The sequence below is a fragment of the Anthonomus grandis genome, chromosome 4, assembly GCF_022605725.1.
Source record: "Anthonomus grandis grandis chromosome 4, icAntGran1.3, whole genome shotgun sequence".
Classification (NCBI taxonomy): Eukaryota; Metazoa; Arthropoda; class Insecta; order Coleoptera; family Curculionidae; genus Anthonomus; species Anthonomus grandis.
Window position 1 is genome coordinate 13177811 of NC_065549.1, and position 21448 is coordinate 13199258.

General features: G+C 30.2%; 1 protein-coding gene and 1 pseudogene across 1 annotated transcript in view; both read left to right on the forward strand.

The window, feature by feature from the left end:
- Positions 1 to 950: 950 nt before the first annotated feature.
- LOC126735235 (cytochrome c oxidase subunit 1-like) overlaps positions 951 to 21448 on the forward strand; it is a 28475-nt pseudogene continuing 7977 nt past the window's right edge.
- Positions 10948 to 21448, forward strand: part of LOC126735738 (uncharacterized) — a 508234-nt gene continuing 497733 nt past the window's right edge. Inside the window, exon 1 of the mRNA XM_050439822.1 lies at positions 10948 to 11058. The gene's annotated coding sequence lies outside the window, so the exon portion shown is untranslated. The remainder of the gene's footprint in view (positions 11059 to 21448) is intronic.

Here is a 21448-nt window from a genome sequence, read left to right on the forward strand (position 1 = left end):
TCTGTGTATCACAGGTTATTGCTTTGATTAAATCTATTATATATTTCTAATTAATACAATCCAAATTGCGTGCATACGGTTTCTTTTAGCTTTTTAAGGGAAATAAGTTAAGAGAACTGGTTACTTCGTGTGTTCATACATAAAAGTTTTTAGGATTTTATTATATTTTGTTTTATTGTAAATCTAGGTTTTATGTAGACTTAGGTTTTAATTGTTTATATGAGTATATATGATATGAGTATATGAATTATATGAGTATAAGATTTTTGTATTAGACACTTTTATATTGCTGAAAATAGTATATTTAAATTTTAACGGGTAGCATCCCGCGGATATATCGACATCTTTGTAGTGTTGCATGTATCTGTGTATCGTTTCTTTATAATCGCGATGCTTTTCGAAGAATTGATAAGAATTTTTCTGTATTACTTACTGTATTTTATGTGTATATTTTGGACAAATAAAAAGGATTTTTTTTTATTTATAAAAAAAAACTATACAAACTTTGATATTTTATTTAAATTTTTTTATTATATAAGCCTTCGGGGTTTGACCATTAATTTTTGAATCCCATGTAATTTTTTTTTTTTTAGAAATGTCAAATTTTGAGAGAGGGTCAGTTTTTTCATTTGGAATGCCCTGTATATGACTTTATAATTAAAAGGAGAGGAACTTTCTGATTTCAAACATGTAAGTTCACTACTTTTAATTAAACCATATTAGAAATATCGAGCTCCATAATTTTCCATAATCGATATGATTAGGAAATTCAGACTTTCTAGAACGGTACTAAATAGTACTCTTCAAAATCCTACTATTAAAAACTGGCAAATGAGATAGCGAGATGCAGTTGTTGGCAGAACGACTTTCAAGTTTATTCCTAATTTGCAAGTAAGGCAGAACCTCGACATTAAGTTCAACAAAAAAAATTACGCAAATGTTATCTGAACATGGTCAGTTTGCATGCTATTACAAATTCATTGATGTCTTGGATGACCCTAAGTGCAGTCTTTGCCAGAAATCCGGATCACCTACATGTAGATGACTGGTATATTGAGACGGCTATCCATAGTATCATCATCAGAAGAACAGGTTTTGCGTTTGCAGGCATGAATCCCGATTAGATCCTGTTGGTGTTGTTAAATCATAGGTTATTAACCCTTGATTAAGTGGGTACTTTAAAATTACATAAATAGTCGGATGGGGCCTATTGGATCCCGATTTTATTTGGCGATTACAAGTTAAATAAACACATATTTATTGTTAAAATAATTTTTTTATTTTATTTGCGGCATCTTTTAATTTTTTTTTTATTTTTTACCTATTTTATATATTTATTTTTTATTTTAATTAATTAGTTCATTCGTTATGAATAAAAAAGATCCTTATCCCTTTGTCCATTTTCAATGCATTTTGGACACATGGCTTGGATATGCTGTAAACAAAACAACTTTTGACACTTCTTAGTGTGCAGTAGACACAACGACCTCATTTATTTTTAAGCTGTTTCTGACGGGCATCCACTATTTTGGGCAATAGTTCTAATTTCTTTTTGTAAATGTGGCACTGTTGCGAGCGATTTTTAGAATGTTCTCTTTGACCAATGTCTTTTTCACTGGCATTACATTTGTGTATGACATGTGAGTTTAGGTCTGCAATGTTGAGCAAATTGTAAGAAAATTAATATGGGCCATCTTCTGGTATTCCTGGCTACAGTATACGCAGCAGCCTTCTAACCTACTGAGCCAACACCCGATTTTGCTACATTATAAAAGGTAATAATATTTGGCTTACAAGCATCAGCATAGTGAGGAGATGATAATGCTATGACGACTTTATTTTTTCTCGGTACGTATGATACAAAAATGATGAATCTGGAAAAGGCAAACGTAGATAAAAACTTCACTTGTTCCATCAGTAGCCCAAATTTTTTTGCAATAACGAAGACTTACTTTGAAAACTCCACCTAGGTATTAGAGACTAACGCCTTAATTTTCATAGTATTTGTAAACTGCGCTTTAGTTGCATCTGCATAATTATTTCTTATTTTAGAAATAAATATGTTTGTGTTTTGATCTATATAATAGAATCTCCAACACTCTAAAGGAGTAACAGCTTGACGGGCATTTGAGCATTTCTTTTTGTATCTGATATATAGGAAATTATGTCACAACTTCAAAATTCAAAATTCAAATTCAAAAGACTTTTATTACCACTTAAACATTGTACATAGAAAATTAAATTTTTTATTACAAGAATTTACACAATGCTAAGAGTAATGCGGACTGAACTGCGATTATAAAAACAACCGATAACATATACACGAGCTAGCGCGCATGTGCTGCTCAGACCGTTAAAACATACTAACCTAATTACAACTAAAAGAAGAATAAAGACTTTCCCAATTATAATTATTAAGAAAATAAGTCATTAAACCCTAAAAACATATAAAAGATAAAAACAAAAAAAAATATAGTGTAATAATTTACTATATCAATTACATTAATATAGGTACCATCTGTGCAATAGACAGAGAGGAGGAAGACTGTTTGAACAACTTCTTGTTCAAACATTTTTAAGACAGCATGTTTTGCAAGTTGCGCCACCTTTTATATAATAAAAGAATTGATGATTTAGTTTTTAGAGTTTTAGGTTCAGCCTTTTACGTTTCCTGCTGTTCTTCCTCAGTATTGTTATTGTGATCGCTTTCTTTGAAATGATGCGATTCTGTCTTACTCTGCAAATCAATATTCTTAATTTATATTTTATCATACAACTGCTATAATCTCTAGACTTCATTAAGTATGGATTTATCCTTATGACCCGTGAACTACTGATTCTCGACCGACAGACGGAGAGGTACTGACCATCGCGACCTACTCAAACAAAAAGAAGAGTGGAACATTAACTTAAAAGTCTTATTGGCCTGACAGACCTCATCCGACTACTGAAGGGTTAATAATGCTCGAGCAATTTGTTGAGGACCGATTCCATCTTTAAAAACCCCTATGCCCTATCAGAATTATATTTTTTAGTTACATGACAAACTTTTACTTAATTCAGGTTTTTATTTGTATTTTGTTGTAGTATTATGTAACTGTGTTCAAGCTAGACTTAATAAGGCTTTACTCCCAATTATACATTGTATTATTTAGACTTAATATATTGGAATGGTTTTCGGTATCTCCACACTTAAGGGATTAATGTGGGTACCTGAGGTTCGGACTTTTCTATTTCTTTCTTTTTTTTCCAGAATTAAAGTTCGAAGTTTTTTTTCTTGAAAGCCATAGGCAATCTATTATTGGTGAAATATTAGAAGGCAGGAAAGGAGGAACGAGGGGACAGGTATATTGACTATATTTCTGTTGTAGACTCTTATAATAGAAAAAAATATACATATAAAAATTTATATTTCCAAACGCGCGTCAGATACAAACACGGAATCCTGACACAAAAGAGAGCAGAACCAGGGCTACAGATTTACCAAAGATGTCAGTATTAACAAGAAATAATATAAAATATTTTCAATGCACTAAATATTATTTTGTTTAGATGAAAGAACCATTCTTATTGATTTTTTAAAAGCCGATGTAGATTTAGGAAAATCTCAAATTTTGTATTTATTAATTTTTGACACAATATTGTAAGAAAATACTTTTTAAAAAGTTCATTCTTATATAAAGGTATAGACAAAATGTCATGTCTGCGAATATTTATATTGTGAACGTCAGTACGATATCTGAGCTTATTATAGAGATATGGTGGTGCTTTAAATTTCATTATTTTGTAAAAAAACATATGGAGTGCAACTCTCGGCGATTTAATATATTAAACCGTTTAAGTTCAACTAATTTATGTGATACCCTTTACCTACGTCTCACGAGTTCTGTAATTTTTGAATTCGTGCAGAGTTAGCGCAGTCTAAAAATGGTCCATATACTGTATCTGCATAATTAAAATAGGATAGAATCAATGAGTCGCAGAAAAATTTTTTGTTTTTTTTGACAAATAAGATCAATGCTTGTAAAGTTTACTTACCATTGAAAGTCCTTTCTTAACACAACTTGTAATGTGATCTGTGAACTTTAGCTTGACGTCTATCATTAGACCTAGATTTTTAGTTGAGACATGGAAAGGGATAAGTTCTCCATTAAGAATTAGTTGGACATGATCAAAAAATGCCCTTCTGCTATGATCACTACAAAATAACATTGCCACGCTCTTGCTTAGATTTAATTTGAGAGAATGGTCTGTCGAGACTCTATTTAATAGAGCAAGGTCAGCATTCAAATAAAAAACTTAGCTCTTTCAACATTACTAGCATTAAATGACAAATATGACAATGTATCGTCCGCGTAGAGGTGGTGTTTACAGAATTGCAATTTATACATAAAAGCCGACGTAAAAATGCTACACAACAAAGGACCCAGAATGCTACCTTGATGGACGCCAGACTCTATTGCCACCCTAGACTTATCTTCTCCAATTAAAACTTGTTGTGTTCTATCACTTAAAAAAGATCAAATTAATTTAGTAGCTATAGTATTAAAACCAAAATAATCTAAAATATTAATCAAAAAGTTCGTGATTTAGCATATCAAATGCTTTAGAGGAATCAAGCAGTATTAAAATCTTTGCATCCCTTGCATTCTTATCAGTAACATAGGCGGTAATTTGTTTTTCTATTACTTTTTCCAAGATTTTTGAAAGGGCTGGTAAAATTTAAATTGATCTAAGTTCATTATAATTTAAGGGATTATTATTTTTAGGAAGTGGCAAAATGGAAGCAGACTTCCAAGATTTTGGAAAGTAGGAGATTAACAAACAACTATTTATAATATGGGTGATAAATGGTATTTTAAATGGAAAAAAAATAAATATTAATGTTGTGTTTAAATTATCAGGCCCAAAAGCCTTTCAAAAGATTTAAGTTTAATAATTAAATTTCATACAAAATTCTCATCGACTGGTGTAAAAGAAAATAATGGTGGAAACTTCTGATTAGATTTATAGAAATTGAAGGTTTCGTTTATAGGAGGAATAATATTAGAAGTTAAATGACTGAACTAGTCGTTAAGTTCATCGACTTTTTTTAGATGTTCGAGAATTTGTCTAGATTTGTAATTTATTATATTCAACTCATAAAGCTCATTAGATTCGTCTCGAGTAGTGCAGTTTTAAAATTTGTTATTTAAATAAGCCTTTTTTTCATTACGTATGGCAGTGGTGGTAAAATTCCTTATCTGCTTCTAATAGTTCCAATGTTCCAAATTTCTTGTTTTTTGGAAGCGCATTAAAGCCTGATTTCTGTGTTGCTTCATTATTTTTATATTGTCAGTTATCCAAGGACAGTAAGCTCTATTTTTACAAGTTTTAACAGTAGGAGGTACGTGAATGTATATTAGTGAGGATAGAAACTTTTTCATCAATATCTTCAGTATCATAAAAGTGATGCCAGGGTGCACTTTCTAGATCAATCTGAAAATTATCAAAGTTAATTCGTGTTGAAGGTCTGTAAGAAAACGTATTGTTTTCATTATTTATTTTATTTAGTTGTAGATTACAGTATGTTAAAAAATGATCCGATATATGTATATTCTTAATACCAGAGTCAACTAAATTATACGAATTATAGCATATTAGATCGAGGAGAGTTAACGAACCATTAGAGACTCTCGTTGGTTCAGAAATATACTGTTTGAAATCAACAGCATCAAGAATCCCATTTAAGTCATCAACCCTAGTCGATTCCTACTTAAGCATGTCTACATAATGTGTTAAGATTTATTAAAATGTCTTCAAACATTGACAAAAATTCACTATAATTTCCCGTTGGCGGCCTATAAATAACTCCAACTATAATTGTTTCATTCTCAATCTTTACTTTAACCCATAAATGCTCGATTGCATCAATACACTCGCGGTATATAATTGAGTAATTTAATGTATTGTGGATACATAAACCAACCAAAAGTAGCCTGATCGTCAATCCCTGAAACAACCAGCTCTTCATTATGCCAATAACCATATTCCTGGTCCGCCATATGATTCTTAAGAACATCAAAGTTATTAAGAAGTTATTTGACATTATCATGTGCGCACAACATAATATCAACATATTATATTTTTTTTTAATGAATCGAGCTGTCATGCGTTGTTATAACAAAGCAACAAAATTGAAAATCATCCCCAAACAGGATACAGACTCAAATTACACTATTCCTTCAAGGGTACTGTCAAAAGCTGTAATACAACGTTGAAAAAGAAAGACATATTCATATACCAGGACACATGGATCTCCACATCATTCATACAAGAAGAACTATTAACGTATCTTAAAATACTCATAACTGGAAATGCTCATATGTATGTCCATATGTTAAATTAAAAAACTTAGATACAAAACAATCCAGCCAATATAGGCTTTTCCACACTACATAAAATAATAACAGCTATCATATGTAAAAAGATAGAAAAACACTTAACAAAACATGGCATATGTACCGAAGAACAAAAAGGCTACAGAAAAAAATTTAGCAACCTTAAGAGTTGCTCAAGATCATAGAAACAATAACAATAGAGATACAAATGTAATTCGGTATAAGCAAAACAACATATCGAAAAGAGTAGTAGGAAAGAAAGGGAGAACAGAGAAACCATAAACAATGAAATATAAGACAATATGACAAAAACAAAACTTACAAATATCTTGGATTCCAACAAAACACCAAGATAAACCACGAAAAATAAAAATGCAATAAAAGGAACAATGCAAACAAAGATGCATGCGGGGGCTATTTGAAAAACTCCAATTTATTCCCGTAATCTCTTCAAGGCCATCAACACATTTGCAATTCCAATACTCAAATACTCGTTTGGTATAATCAAATGGACTCAAACAGGCCTTGAAAATATCCACATAATCACTAGAACAGAGCTCAACAAATATAAAAAACACCATACTAATTTTTTTAGGGAAAGCATTTAAAAAAAAAAAAAAGCTGGAAGAGGCATCGAGGCACTACATACAAAACAGATCTAGCAACTTCAGAGATTCACATCTCTTGCCAGTCATCATCGAATATGTATACGCCAACACAAAATATAGAGGAAGGACTTAATACATGGACAACAAAGCAGCTACATGGAAAACTTAGATAAAACATACAGCACGACCAGATACTTTTATGAAAAGTTTCTTTGAAAAAACAGTTCCTAAACTAACAGTGAGAAATACAAATAAAAAAACGATAATTAGCAATTCCTGCATCACCGTCCATAAAATATTTGGGTATTATTGTAGACCACATGTTAAATGGGATTTACAATGAAAACAGTTGATTAATAAAATTAGAGGCTTAGTTTCAACTTTTAAATATTTAAAACAATACCTAAGTATCAAGAACCTTAGCATAATATACTATTCGTTGGTTACAATCTCATTTGACATATGGATTGATCGGGTAGGGTGGTGTCCGGGATTGCCACTTAAAGCAATTAAGCATCATTAAAAAATGGATACTAAAAATTATATTTGAAAAAAAAACGACTATTTCCAACCAATTTAATTTACAACAAAAATAATGGACATGAGGAAATTTTACTGTTTCAATTTGAGTATGAATATAATATAGGAAAAAAATTATTCTTGAAAATTTATCGCACACATACCCTACAAGACATAGGGTTAATCAAAATGCGCGTGTTGGTAGGAACAAAAAAAGTATTGGTCAGCGTCATTTCAAATATTTAGCACCGAAACTTTATAAAATTATACCAAGTCATATACAGGAAAAAATGTCTACAGCAACGTTTAAATTTTATGTAAGGCAATGGATTGAACAGACAAATGCGGCTATATTTCATCGTTTGGTGAATAACTTGTAACTTGTTCTTATTATTTTTGTAATAACAGAGCGATAACTTTTATTAAACGTTTGATAATTCCCATGTTCTTTTGTTGGTTCCTAAGTGCTACTGTGAGTATTTGAATTTAAATAGTGTTGTCTTTTCTTATTGTATGTGTTGTGCAAGATGTGGTTATCCTTATTTTTAATGTTGTTTTAAAACCGGCAATAAGAATAATTGAATATGGATAGATACAAATAAATTATAAGTGATGTATTAAAATACCATTGATGAAATATTTTCTCGGACTTGAGAACAAAAACACGATATTGACCTTTAAACCCGAACTGGACTATATAGTGGAATAAAATCGCTCCTAAAAGTCGCTTATTTCTAAGGGTGCATGATATAAAAGTATAACTAAATGAAACTTATACCATCATGTAGAGGACCCGTACAACTTTTTTTAGTAGGGCCGAACCTTGCAAATGGGTCTTAAGCGTGTCTAAGCGCAAATTAGAAAAACTGCGTTTTTCTAAACATAAACCGTTGTATTTACATAAATATGTGACATAGAAATCTGAATTTTTGCACAGATATAGCTTAAACATAAGCGAATCTGGTGACAATTAAGGAATTTTAAAAATATAAAAAGGTTTTTAGTTTTTAAATTAGAAATATCAAATTTTCAAAATGGGGCATCTAAAACTTTACCCTGCGGTGAAAGTTTAAAAAAAAAATTAAGTTGCTAACTTGAACGGTTAGAGAAATATGATTTTTCCGATAGGCGTGTGGAGATAAACGATCTCTAATAAAATTTCGGACCACTTATCTTCTAAAAAATTCGCCTGATCTTTTGCAAACAGAAGAAACTCTGATCATTGCTGGTGGTTTTGAGAATCTAGACTAGTTTTTTAGTTGACAAGAATGGTGTTACCGAATTAAAAGATCTGACATCAAATCATGATGAGGCTGATAAACGATTTATACTTCATGTTTTATATGAATATCAAATGCTTCAAGAAAAGGTGTTAGTAAAGTCTGTAGATACCGACGTTGTCATATTACTAATTTTTTACTATTCTGAATATATAAAAGCTAGTTCAGAAAAAAAAGACCTTTTGATCGAATTAGGACAAGGCAACAAAAAAAGGATTATTTCGATATCCGAAATAGTAAATAAACTAGGATATCAAATTTGCCAGTGTTTACCAGCCCTGCATGTGTTAACAGGGTGTGACACAACAAACGCAATGTGTAAAATTGGTAAAAAAACAGCCTATGACGTATTTTCAAAAAATATGCAAACATGTAAAACCCTTTCAAATCTACACTCCGTGCCTATAACTGAAGCAGTTGATATTGCCACAAATTTTGCACTGGCTTTATATAAAAATAAAAACAAGGACATTAACACAGTTAATGCACTGAGGTACCAACTCACAACAACTTCGAATAAGTCCGCATCAGAACTTCCACCAACAGACGACGCATTTTATCAGCATGTACTAAGGTTAGTGTACTTATAATTTAAATTTAGATACTATTACAAAACAAAACTTATAAACATTTTAGATGCATATTGCAACTGCGTATATGGGCTTCCAGTCATATACCTATTATGCCTACCCTTGACCCCATTAATTTTGGTCCAACCAAAATTAACCATATTCTGGAGCCCGTTCTAATGACTGCTGATCCCATGCCTGGGTATATAAGACAAATATTGGACCTCTTCTGCAAGGATAAACAGTGCTTTGATAATAAATGTGTATGCCTAAAAGAAGGGTTAAAATGCTGCAGCGATTGTTCCTGCAAAAATTGTCAGAACCATAACATCCCTGACGTATATGATGATAACGAAGAGGAAAATATTTAGGGTAAATCTCATACAAAACTTTTTTACATCTTACTCCTTATGTTTTTTTTTTAATTTGTAGATGCAAAAAAAAGTTTGCACCGCAAGCCTTGGTCATATTTAGACTGGTAGCCCGGGTAGCCGCTGCCAGCATCAGCGCGCGTATAATGGCCGTTATATAAAAATTCATATCTTTGTAACAGTTTAAGTTAGCAACTTAATTTTTTTTAAAAAAACTTTCCACATATTCTGCCTACATTTAATTCAATATATATGTATAAAAATTTTCAATATTTCACATAGTTCACCGCAGGGTGAAGTTTTGGATGCCCCATTTTAAAAATTTCATATTCCTAACTTAAAAACAAAAAACCTTTTCACATTTTTAAAATTCCTTAATTGCCACCAGATGCGCTTATGCTTAAGCTATATCTGTGCAAAAGAATCAGATTTCTATATACATATTTATGTAAATACAACGGTTTATGTTAAGAAAAACGTATTTTTTTAATTTGCGCTTGGACACGTTTAAGGGCCATTTTCAAAGTTCGGCCCTACTAAATAAAGTTGTACTTTCCCATTTTCGATGCTCCAGAAGGTCCTCTACAATATGATATGAGTTTCATTAAGTTATATTTTTGTATCACGAAAAGTCATAATTTTAAGGCGATTTTATTCCACTAATATTCTCCCTAAAGAAAAAGTACCAACAAGCTACATAGAGCAGCTTCGGTACTAACCGTTTATTTCTTCCTTGTACTTTTACATAAAGTAGAATAAGTATTTTGTATTTAAATTTTGTAATTTTGGAAATAAACGTATTATCATTATTATTATAATAATAAAAAAACAACTTTAATAAAATACAAATAGATACTAAATAATGGGCAATTTCAAAATATTATGTTAGTTTTAACATTTGAAAAAAAAACATATGTAGAAATTAGTTTCAACTTAAAACGTTTACCTAACAAAGCCATATAAATACATGCTTCTATATAACGTCACATTTAAATCTAAATTTATCCATTTAATTCCTCTTATACCGTATTTACTAAGTCAATAGTCTCATAAAAAACCTCAATATATACTGCCTAATTTCTATAATCCAATCATTGCATTACTACCGCATATTTATCCTACAAACCAGTGCCATGCTCAAGTTTTCCAGCGATGGTCGGTGGACTATTTAAGGAGCCCTAAAACTCCGAGCCCTTCAGTACGAGCGCGTCGCGACGCCACTCGTGTCCCCCTAGCAGGAGCATTTTGTTTAAAAATTTACGATTTCCGTATACGCCGTCTGGTCAATGGAATTTTCTTGAATGAATGTGTGACTGAAAACTCTTATTAAGGTAAAAAAATGTATTTTTTTTAAATCTATTGGATTATTTGATATATTTCTAATAAAAAAAAAAACATTTTGTTATATGCTTCTTTATTGAAATTTTATCTATGATATTTAGTCAATGATGACAGTTCTATTATTCTTGTACAGTTTCCTCTCTAATTAAGCAACTATCAACGTTGAAATGTATGGCGCATTGCTCTGTAAATTCCACAGAAAAAAGTTGGCTTTCTTCCAAGCCTGGAAAAACGTGGGGCTCTATGGATTGAAATGCAAATTATTCGCCCTATTTACTGAAACGAAGCGAGAGCAATAAATAATAGAAAGCTTTTAAACAATATTTAAAATTAGAGTTAATTAAGGAGGAAGTTGCATGTTTACTGTTTAAATATTTGTTAAAATTAAATTTCAGAAAATGAACCTTGAGGTTTAATTTTATTAATATTATTTAGTTTTTTAAATAAAAAATATATTTTATATATTTACATTTAGAGAAAAACAGAGAGAGTTAAATAAGCCAATACGATTTTATTTGATTAATAATATAATTTACTTATACAAAAACTCTATTTTATAGGATTTATTAGTCTAATTTAGCCTATATAATACAAGGCGAAACAATATTTACAAAATATTTTAAAATTAGGTATATTCAAATTAAGATTAATCTTGCCACGATACTATACTTCCTTTATAGAAGTTTAACTTAAATGGATCAGACGCTCGCTTTCATGTTTTAATATGTTTTATTTGAATTTTATTTTTACATTTCTTATGCACGTTTATGATAATAAATTAACGTTAGTATAATTTACTTTTACTTATTATGTCTTTATTATATATTTTTGCTCTTTTGTTTCAATTAAAAATTCAAAAAATTTAAAATTGATATTATCATATAGCTATAATTTTTTTTTCATGAATATATATCTTAAATGTTTATGATACGATGAGATGTTTTATTGGAACCATCAATTTATGTCAATTATTATGTCGTATTATATGTATGTGATTTTTCAATTTTCGTTGAAGTAATAGAAGTTATACTTTATTTAAGATTATACTTTTAATAAAATAAAAAAATATATAATTGTTCCTTAATATCGTATTTTCTTTATAAAAGCATAATTTAAATGGATTTAATGTTCACTTCATTAAGATTTGTTTGTGGTTGGTGACTTTGGTTTTTTTTTTGTAGCGGCTATTTTGGTTCTGTTTTCATTCTACCATTAAAATTTTTCTTTTATAGTGATAAATTAAAGTCTTAATATAAACCCAATTATATCTTGATCATAGATAAAATATTTAAAATTGGCATTTTCTTATAGCTATTATATTTTGTTCATAAAGCCATAACTTTATTAAATATGATACTTACGTCATTACGATTTGTTGACGAATGCATTATTTTCTTTCAGAACGGCTTATGTATAATTTTATTACTATTAAGTAGTATAAGTAACATAAAGAGTTTTTTCTTACAACCGTTTTTATTCGATTTATTTATCCTCCATTCAAAATATATTATTTAAATTTCATACTCGTTTTATTAAGATATATTTGTGTGGTAGTTATACGGCTTCTTTTATTTATTCATTTGACGGTCCAATAAGTCAATCGAAAAAATATAATAATTAGCATTAGAGGAAAATATTAACAACAAAACTGATAAAGATAACAACAATAAAACGGCTTTATTTAAATAAATATTAATTTTTAGTTAACACTAAATTATATTCCTAAAATTTTGGGGGAGTCTGGAGTAAGGCAAACTTAAATCACTATAGTTTGCAAACTTATTAAATGTCTGAGCCTATGCTGAGCTGACTCTCAGCTTAGGGCAAATAAAATCTTGTAGAAACTTCCGGAATAATAAAACTAATTTTACTTATTAGAGAAGGGGCTCTAGTAACTTCAGTGAACTCTCGTAGTGAAATCTCTGGATGTAATTTTTCATAGTCTAAATCCCTTGAAATATGAAACTGATCATCTTTAAAGGAAAGATATTCTAGAATTTTAATTTTTTCCAAATTATTTTTATATTTCGGACACAATAGTGACCAAAAGAAAAGTTAAACTGTAGCTTGCTTCTACTATAATGAGTTATATTAAACTTTAAGATACTGACTTTTTGAAATTCTTATAATAAAACAAAGAATCTATCTTCCACTACCACTGAATGAATACTGTGCAAGTTGACCTACAGATGCTCACAATCTTCCATTCCTTTAAATCATTATATATTAATATACAATTTTTTACTTTGGTATGGTTTAATTAGGGATTTTGTCTTAATTTTTGATCCCCAGCATTGCTCTTTTCATTTTACATTTCGTTGCATCAATTGTATTTTGTGAGCATCCTTTTTCGTTGACATTAAGGTTTCCATGCCATATGTCAATACAAGGGTGATGCAGTGATTAAAGACTTCTCGTGAGACATACTGGCACCTTGGCCTTTAAATATTGTGCTTAACTTGCTAAAAACTGCCCATGTTAAATTCTTTGATTCCTTTCTTTCACCTCATATCTACATCAACTACAGATTATTAATAATCGACATTAATAATATTAGATATATCCTAAACATCCTATAAATCCTAACAATAATAGGAGTCAAAGGTTGGAACCTTGAAGAACCCTCGACATGGTTTGAATTTTAGACAATTTAAAACTATTACTGAACAAATTGCTCACACCCAACTAAATATGATCTTTAAAATATCTTAACTTATAAAGTAATATCTTAAGATTAATTTTATTAACAACCTTTGAGAAGTCAATTAACACCACATCAAATTAACCACCCCTGTCTAAAACCTCGAATAAAAATTGCGTAAAGTAAGTGAGGTTAGTTGATCATGTTGATTTATGGCAATTAGTAGTTTAATTTCATTTATAAAGTATCATACCAGAGCATTTTAAGGGTACTAAAATCTTTTACTTTAAATTTTTCAAAAACCTACTTTTTTTTACCTTACTACCAAAGTGTTCAGCATTGTAATAGAGTCCCTTACTCACTAAAAGATAATATAATTTAGGCAACGGTTTAGGCGTTAGGGTAGTGATAGTGAAAAAAAATCTTGGTAACATTTTTACATTTTTGGTATTAACCTCATGGTGACCTTAATAACACATTCTTAGGAAAAATCTGGTAAAGTGATGAAACTATTATTATTTGACTGCATAGTGAGATTAGTACTAAAAGCATTTGCCATAGAGGCAGGAGTGACGACTAAAATATTCTTTGAATGTAGATACAATAATGGCGAATCCATATACTTGCCATATGTCATACTACATACTACCTAAAATGGCACTTGGATATTCATTAATTTATATTCCTTATTAGAATAATCCTATATTAAGAAATATTTTTAGATATATATTTAGATTCAGCAAGCCTATTTTAGGATCTGTGATTGGCCTCACACTTTATTTCTTTATTTTTTTTTTAAATATTTGGCAACGTTTTTGAAGAATTTATTTATACTTTATTTTTAAATTTTTTTCTCATCATAGCAACAATGGAACCAGAATTTATATTATATTTTATAGATAATGTTACAACCCACATCTATATCAATAAATCCATAACGTTACTTCTGATTAGTAGTGGGGTCCAATGGTGGATGTCCTCAGGAATCAACGATTTCTCTGATTTATCTACTAAGCAAAGAAAATTCAATAATAATACGTCAATATACCAATTATTAAGATTTCCAATATTATTAGGCGATTTTAACATATCAATAAAACCTTCCATCAGATTACATGTCTTACATCACATTGAGATTCATTCAATTTCATATATTGTATTTACTTATAATCTTTTAATAAATATTTTTTTAGTTCTGATACAGTTTTATCTCTAATTAAGCAAATGTTAATGCTATAAAGGCACTGTTGGAAAGTGTATGACGAATAGCTCTGTAAATTCCATTCCAAAAAAGTTATCTTTTTTCCAAGCCTGGAAAAAGCCTGGGGCTCTATAGATTGAAATGCAAATTATTTGCCCTATTTACCGAAATGGGGCGAAAGCAATAAACAATAAAAAGCTCCTTTCACCTAATTAAACGATGGATGGCTTCGGGCAAAAACGGAATTCGCTTATTGGGAGCTCCGATGCACAAACTTAATTTACTAGTCACTCACCTTCGTTCTGTTTCAGGCAGCGGTGTGGCCTCAATAAGTTTGTTACGTGAAATGCCTTTTGGAATTGGAAAATATAGTAAAAAAGTGCAACTGGATAACACCAAAATTATTCTAAATAAAAATACTAAAAAAATATGATAAATGGTTACAAAATGTTCAAAGAATTTTGATGTTTTGCAATCTTGTCCTGGCAGCAATTGAGGTTCCTGAAACATCACACTAATGTTCCAAAATTAGTAAATTGCTTGTATGTTCCTATGAATAAGGTGTTAATATATGTTAAAATAATTAATTATCTAATGAAGTAGTAATATTAATTCAGCTTAATAGTTATTAAACTTTATAATTCCTTTAGTTTAATAAACGTTAAATACAATTAATGTTAAATGAGCTAGATGTTTCCTTGTGTTAAAAAAAAATTAATATTTTGAATATAAATTTAAGTGTAGGATGATTTTAATTAAGGATTTTTTAAGTTTCTTACTTTAGTTCAAGTCTTAAAAAAAATATTTTTTTTAATTATTTGAAAAAGATTAATGAAAGTAAAACAATAAATATTTCATTTATTTATAAAAAAGAAATATCTCTTAAATAAAAAAAAATATGTGTTTTTTTAAGCTATTATAGGATGTTGTGAGATAAAAAATATTTCTTATAAAAATCTTAAAATTGAAAGCAAAAATTAAATATTTGTTGCAAAGTAATCAGTGTTTTAAGAAAGTTTAAGGAGTTTTTTAAATTATTTAATTTTACTCTATCTTATTTTATTGTAACAGTGTGTTTATATTTTAGGCTTAGAATCTTAGGCTTAAAAAACCTGATAATTGTGTAGTATACAGTACAGTCGCAAGTTCTGCTTTATTACCATAAGGTTATGTAAAATACTAAATATGTAGAAGAAATATGGTCAAATGTAGTAAATATTAGACGTTTCGAACATTCAGCTCTCGAGTCTTGGGTTTAGATTTTTAATGATGTACCTAATTTTTATACACGTCTCATGGAAAGATCAACGCTTCCTTTGCAGTACCTAAAATTAAACCTAATCTAACCGCAAGATCCAAATTTTAATTTAACTTCCATGACAATATCAGCACAAAATGATGTCCAGTTCAATTTCTTTTATTAGCTTTTACTCCCAAAATGATAAAGCTTCTTCGGAAGTTTCATCACTATGGCGTTTTTTATACTGAATATTTGTGAGGCTTTAGCATTCCTGTGTTCCGTTTTATGGTCAGTTGTTTCTCTTCTATACATACATGATCTTACCAATTTTGATGCTTGGGGAATTTTTTGTTTATTTGCCGATGATACCACATTCATTTCTGTAGAATGGTCCCAACACAGCTGCAGACTACAACAGCTACTGATCCGTAGTCAGTCAATTTTTAGTTTGAGTCATATTTGCTATATCCTCAAAAAAAAATGAAATTATTACGCATTTCCTATTTCGGTAGAGCTCATTTCTCGGTCTCCAATCTAAGATTCTTCTGATCCATCGAATTTCTGTCATCCTTGAGACGTGTCCAGCCTTGATCCGATTTTACTTATGACATCTGCCTTACCTTAAACAAAATACTAGTGACCCTTAGCACCCATGCGTCACTAGTATTTTGTTTACTATCTTCTTTGTTAAAGTAAGTGTCTCTGCTTTATATATCAAAATGCATTGGTCAAATGCTTTTCTCTTTAAGAGTATGGGAACTTTATTAATTAATAAACTTATTAATAAACTTATTAAGAGTATGGAATCTTTAAGAGATTTAAATACATCTTTAAGGTTACCAAATACGGGCTATGCGAGACCTAATCTTCTTTGGATCTCGGTTGTTGGATGGTCTCGGTTTATACGCAGTTCATGACTGAGATATTTGTTTAAAGGGACCTATTCAACTTAACCGCCTACTATCAGAGTGTTTCCAAGATTGGTCATAAATTGGATCTTCAAAATATTGATCCTTAATATTTTTGAGGTTTGTTGAAGTCTATCCAACATTTGCGTGGCTTTGTCAATGTTATCTGATATTAAGACAATATCATATGCAAATTGTAATTATTGTAAATGGATTCCGTAAATAAATAAATAAATTTTAAATAATTCACAGATTTTCTCCGTTTATGTTTACGTCCATGTTGTCCTAATTTATTTGTTTACACTCGTATTTCAGCAAATTCGTAAATACCTTTGGTTATATCGGATAATCTTTCTAAATTCGTTTGTATTCTAATAGAGTCATAAAGATGAAGTTGCTGTTTCGTAGATAGTTCTAATTATTGCGATGTATCGAGCATTGATTCGATATTGAGCTAGAGCTTGGTGTTCGTCTATGGTTTCAAATGCTTTCTTGTAGTTTACAAATATAAGTATAGGTGGCTCGTTATAGTCCACACATTTCTCTATTAGAGTTCTGATAACCTGTAAGTGATCGTTTGTATCAAAACTTCGACTCGGAATCCAGCCTGTTCGCGCGACTGGTAACTAACCCAGTTTGTTTGTAAATCTCTTTGTTATAAATTGTATGAGTAGCTTGTGAACTTGGGATAAAAGGCTAATGGATCGAGAGTTTCTTAAATCGGCCTTGTGCCATTGAAAGTGGAATATATCTTTCAGACGATATGTATTTTTTTTTATTTATTGTCAATAGGTTTTTGTTAATGTCAAAAAACAAAACTAAAAATTTAAAAAATTCAAAACACTACAAACAACACTACATCTAAAAACAAGTAACACCGGTTCCGATGTAGCAACGAAAATAAAAATGCGCAAAATAAGATTGTGAAAGGCCGCCATTAAGAGCCGCACTGGATGATATATCACTGTTATATTTTTTCTAACTGATTTGGAGGTATCTATGCCAAATTGCTCCAGGAAGCGAAATTTACCGTATATTTTTCTCGCATTCCTTCACCTCTTCCTCATTAAGTTCCCCGTATTTTGGCTTAGTTTCTCTTCCTTACTTTAACTCTTTCGCTGTGCCTTTTTTGAACTTCCTGTAAAGTATGACTTATTTGTCTATTTAGATTCTCTATGCTTAAGTGCGTACTTGTACCTCGCTTTTTAAGTTTGGGTACATTTGTTTACAGGGAGTTTAGATTTGAGGAGTATATACAGGGGCTTAGGCTGTCAGAACGGCTACTTGTAAGCCTAATAAGAATCTCAGTTTATATCCCTATAACGTGTTTTATCGTTCATTTAGAAAGAAATCCCTTGGTCCAATTGATCAAATGCCTTCTTGAGCAAAATCTGTGTAGATTATACCAAATTGGCATTTGCAATAGATAGCCTCATATGCCTTCCGCAGAAATGGTGTTAAATTAGTGACTGTTGATTTACACTAAAAAAAAATCATACTGATTTGGTAAAATCGGATGTTTAATTTAGTGAAACAGGTAGCTATTAATGCCGGTTTCAAGGACTTTAGAAAAGTTGAACAAAATGGAGATTGGGCGATAGTTCTCCACCATATTTCTGACTTAAAGACAGGGCAACTTTTTGCTCTTTTCGAGACGTTGCAAAAAGTGCATGTGCGTAGTGACAAATTTAAAAGCATACAGAGGTTTAGCGAAAGCAGAAGCACAATCATGTATTAAAAATTTTTTCACATTTTCCCTTATAAAAACCCTATTTAATGGGGTTTTTCGTTACCAATTTGACCTCAGATATTTAAAAAAAAATTAATTAATTAAACATAAATGTTTAACTGTAATGATAGATATAAGATTGTGCCTCATATCACATTAAATTGTGCACATTTTGACTCATAAAAACTTTATTTAATGGTTTTTTTTTGTTACCCATTTGATCTCTGTACTGTAATAATTAACATAAAAACGTGCCTCATATCGCATTAAGTTATGCACGTATATTTGATTTCATCCCACATTGTTTGGGTTTTCATCGTTAATTTTTCTTATATATTGAATTATTAATAAAAAAGGTGCCTCATATCACATTAACTTATGCACATTTTCCCTTATAAAAACCCTATTTAACGGGGTTTTTTGTTACCAATTTGATCTCAGATATTTAAAAGAAATTAATTAATTAAACATAAATGTTTAACTGTAAAAATAGATATAAGATTGTGCCTCATATCACATTAAATTATGCACATTTTGACTTATAAACTCTTTTAAGTTTATTATTACGTTTAACCGGCTAATGTCATTTTGTCATGTAAATTTAAAAAAATCAAAATATTAGGTTAGGAAAGGATACATTGTCATTGAATTGGTTTAAAAAAAAACTATATCAAATACAAAGTATTTTATAGCTTCAGTTTATATAAAATCAATTTATTTGGTAATCCCATTGATATATCTTTCTCCTTTCCACTCATGGTGTTCTTATGGGAAGTACTAGAAGGAGTAATCGGACATGCAAGTGCGATACCTCATTTCATAGGCAATTAAAAATACTTTTTAAAAATTAGAAGATCCAGTATGGTGCTCATAAGAAAAAATAAAGTTGATAATGATCGAAAAAAAAAAGGAAACGTGGGATTTTTTTTTGCGTCATGTTATAGTGGCAATAAAAAACTGTTGTAGAAGCTAAAAACGATTTGGACAAGTTTCGTTTTTTTTTTTGGATATCTGCGGAAGTATCCGGAATTAAAATCTTTTTTGAACGTCATTTTATTAAGCTCCAAATTACGCAACCTTTTCTCTATTTAACCGACCTCGTAACTCTTACGGTTTCCGAGATCTCAATGGTCACCCTCGAATTTGGGTCACCCTGTACATTACGAATATTATTAAATTTACGCAGATTAGAAAATGCCAAAGATAGTCAAACAAGAACCTGTAATTCTATTGGAGAATTAGGTGGTACATAAATAGCTAATATTAAAATTAACTTAGAGTTTACACTGATCTTGCAGCAAACAACATCCACCCGTAGAATCTGATTCTACATGTCCATAAGATCAATCAATTGGTTGAACATAGAACATTTAGAAAGCCAAGCTTTACTCCACGCCCATATATTTTTATCTTCTCCTGCACTAAGCAGTTTTTTTATATATCTTATACCTGAAGTGCTAAAAGAAATTCATTGATTTTTGGTTGTTCGGAAATGCATAAGATTTAATCTTAGTTCTTCTCCTTACAACTTGGAAACCACAGAATTCATGTGCGATTTTGCAATAACATTACACGCAACTCTGTAGTGGTTGGGATTTCACAGCATATTCGACAAATTAATCGAGAGCATCAATCACAAAGATAACCAAGCAGCTATTTTCTATCCTTTTTCGCAACATCCTTAGATTCACATACATAGCAAGTGATAATCTCAGATTGACTCATGATATTGGCTCAATAGAATCGTAAGTGAATGTAGGGTGAATAATTCCTAATACAGCAGTAAAAAAAGAATAATTGTACCAAAAATAGTATAATTATAACGCATCTCAACAACCGCGATATCACAGTTTGAAAATAAACGAAAGTATGTAGCAGAAACACCTGCTTACCGTATTTATCTGGGCAACCAGGTCCACAATGGAGAAGACTCTGAACACAATATACACTTTATTTGTTTATCAAGCTTCTTCTGTGAATATTATGGAGTACAAAAGTACAATTTGTTAATCAACACATCCAATAGAAGTCCCGACTTTTAAATTTTATAATGGTGTATGACTCAGGCATTGAAACTAACTATCTAAAACATAAAATATGTAGAGCAAAATACACATGTGCTTCCCACTCTTAAAGTAAAAAACCATGAACCATTAATCATAAATAAAAGAGAGAATAAAAAGAAATAATAAGAGAGTTTTGTTTATAATTAATATATGTTAAATTAATAAAATAATTGACCTTAAAGAAAAATGTCTGATATTTGCTACAGCTTTAAAATTTTTAAACAAATCAGCCACAGTATAATTAATTCCGTTTAATCAAACCTGTGGGTGTCAGCTCACCCTGCTTCGATATTATTATAGAAAATAGTCTGTTTTTGTCTCCCACGAAAATTAATTTCCCGCGCTCTAATTAATTCTGTATTCAAGGGTGAGTCAAGTGGCACAAAGTAGGATGTATAATGAGGGTGTATACGACAGACAGCACTCATCTCTTTTTAGCTACTTTTCAAGGTGAAGGGCAAAGCTAAGGAGTACAAAAATGAAAAAAATTATATAGAAACTATACGTACTTACTATTTTTATAAAAAATCAATAAAAAGTGAATTATATCTTATAAAAGTGTGATTACATATAAATATTTAAATAAAAAATGTTG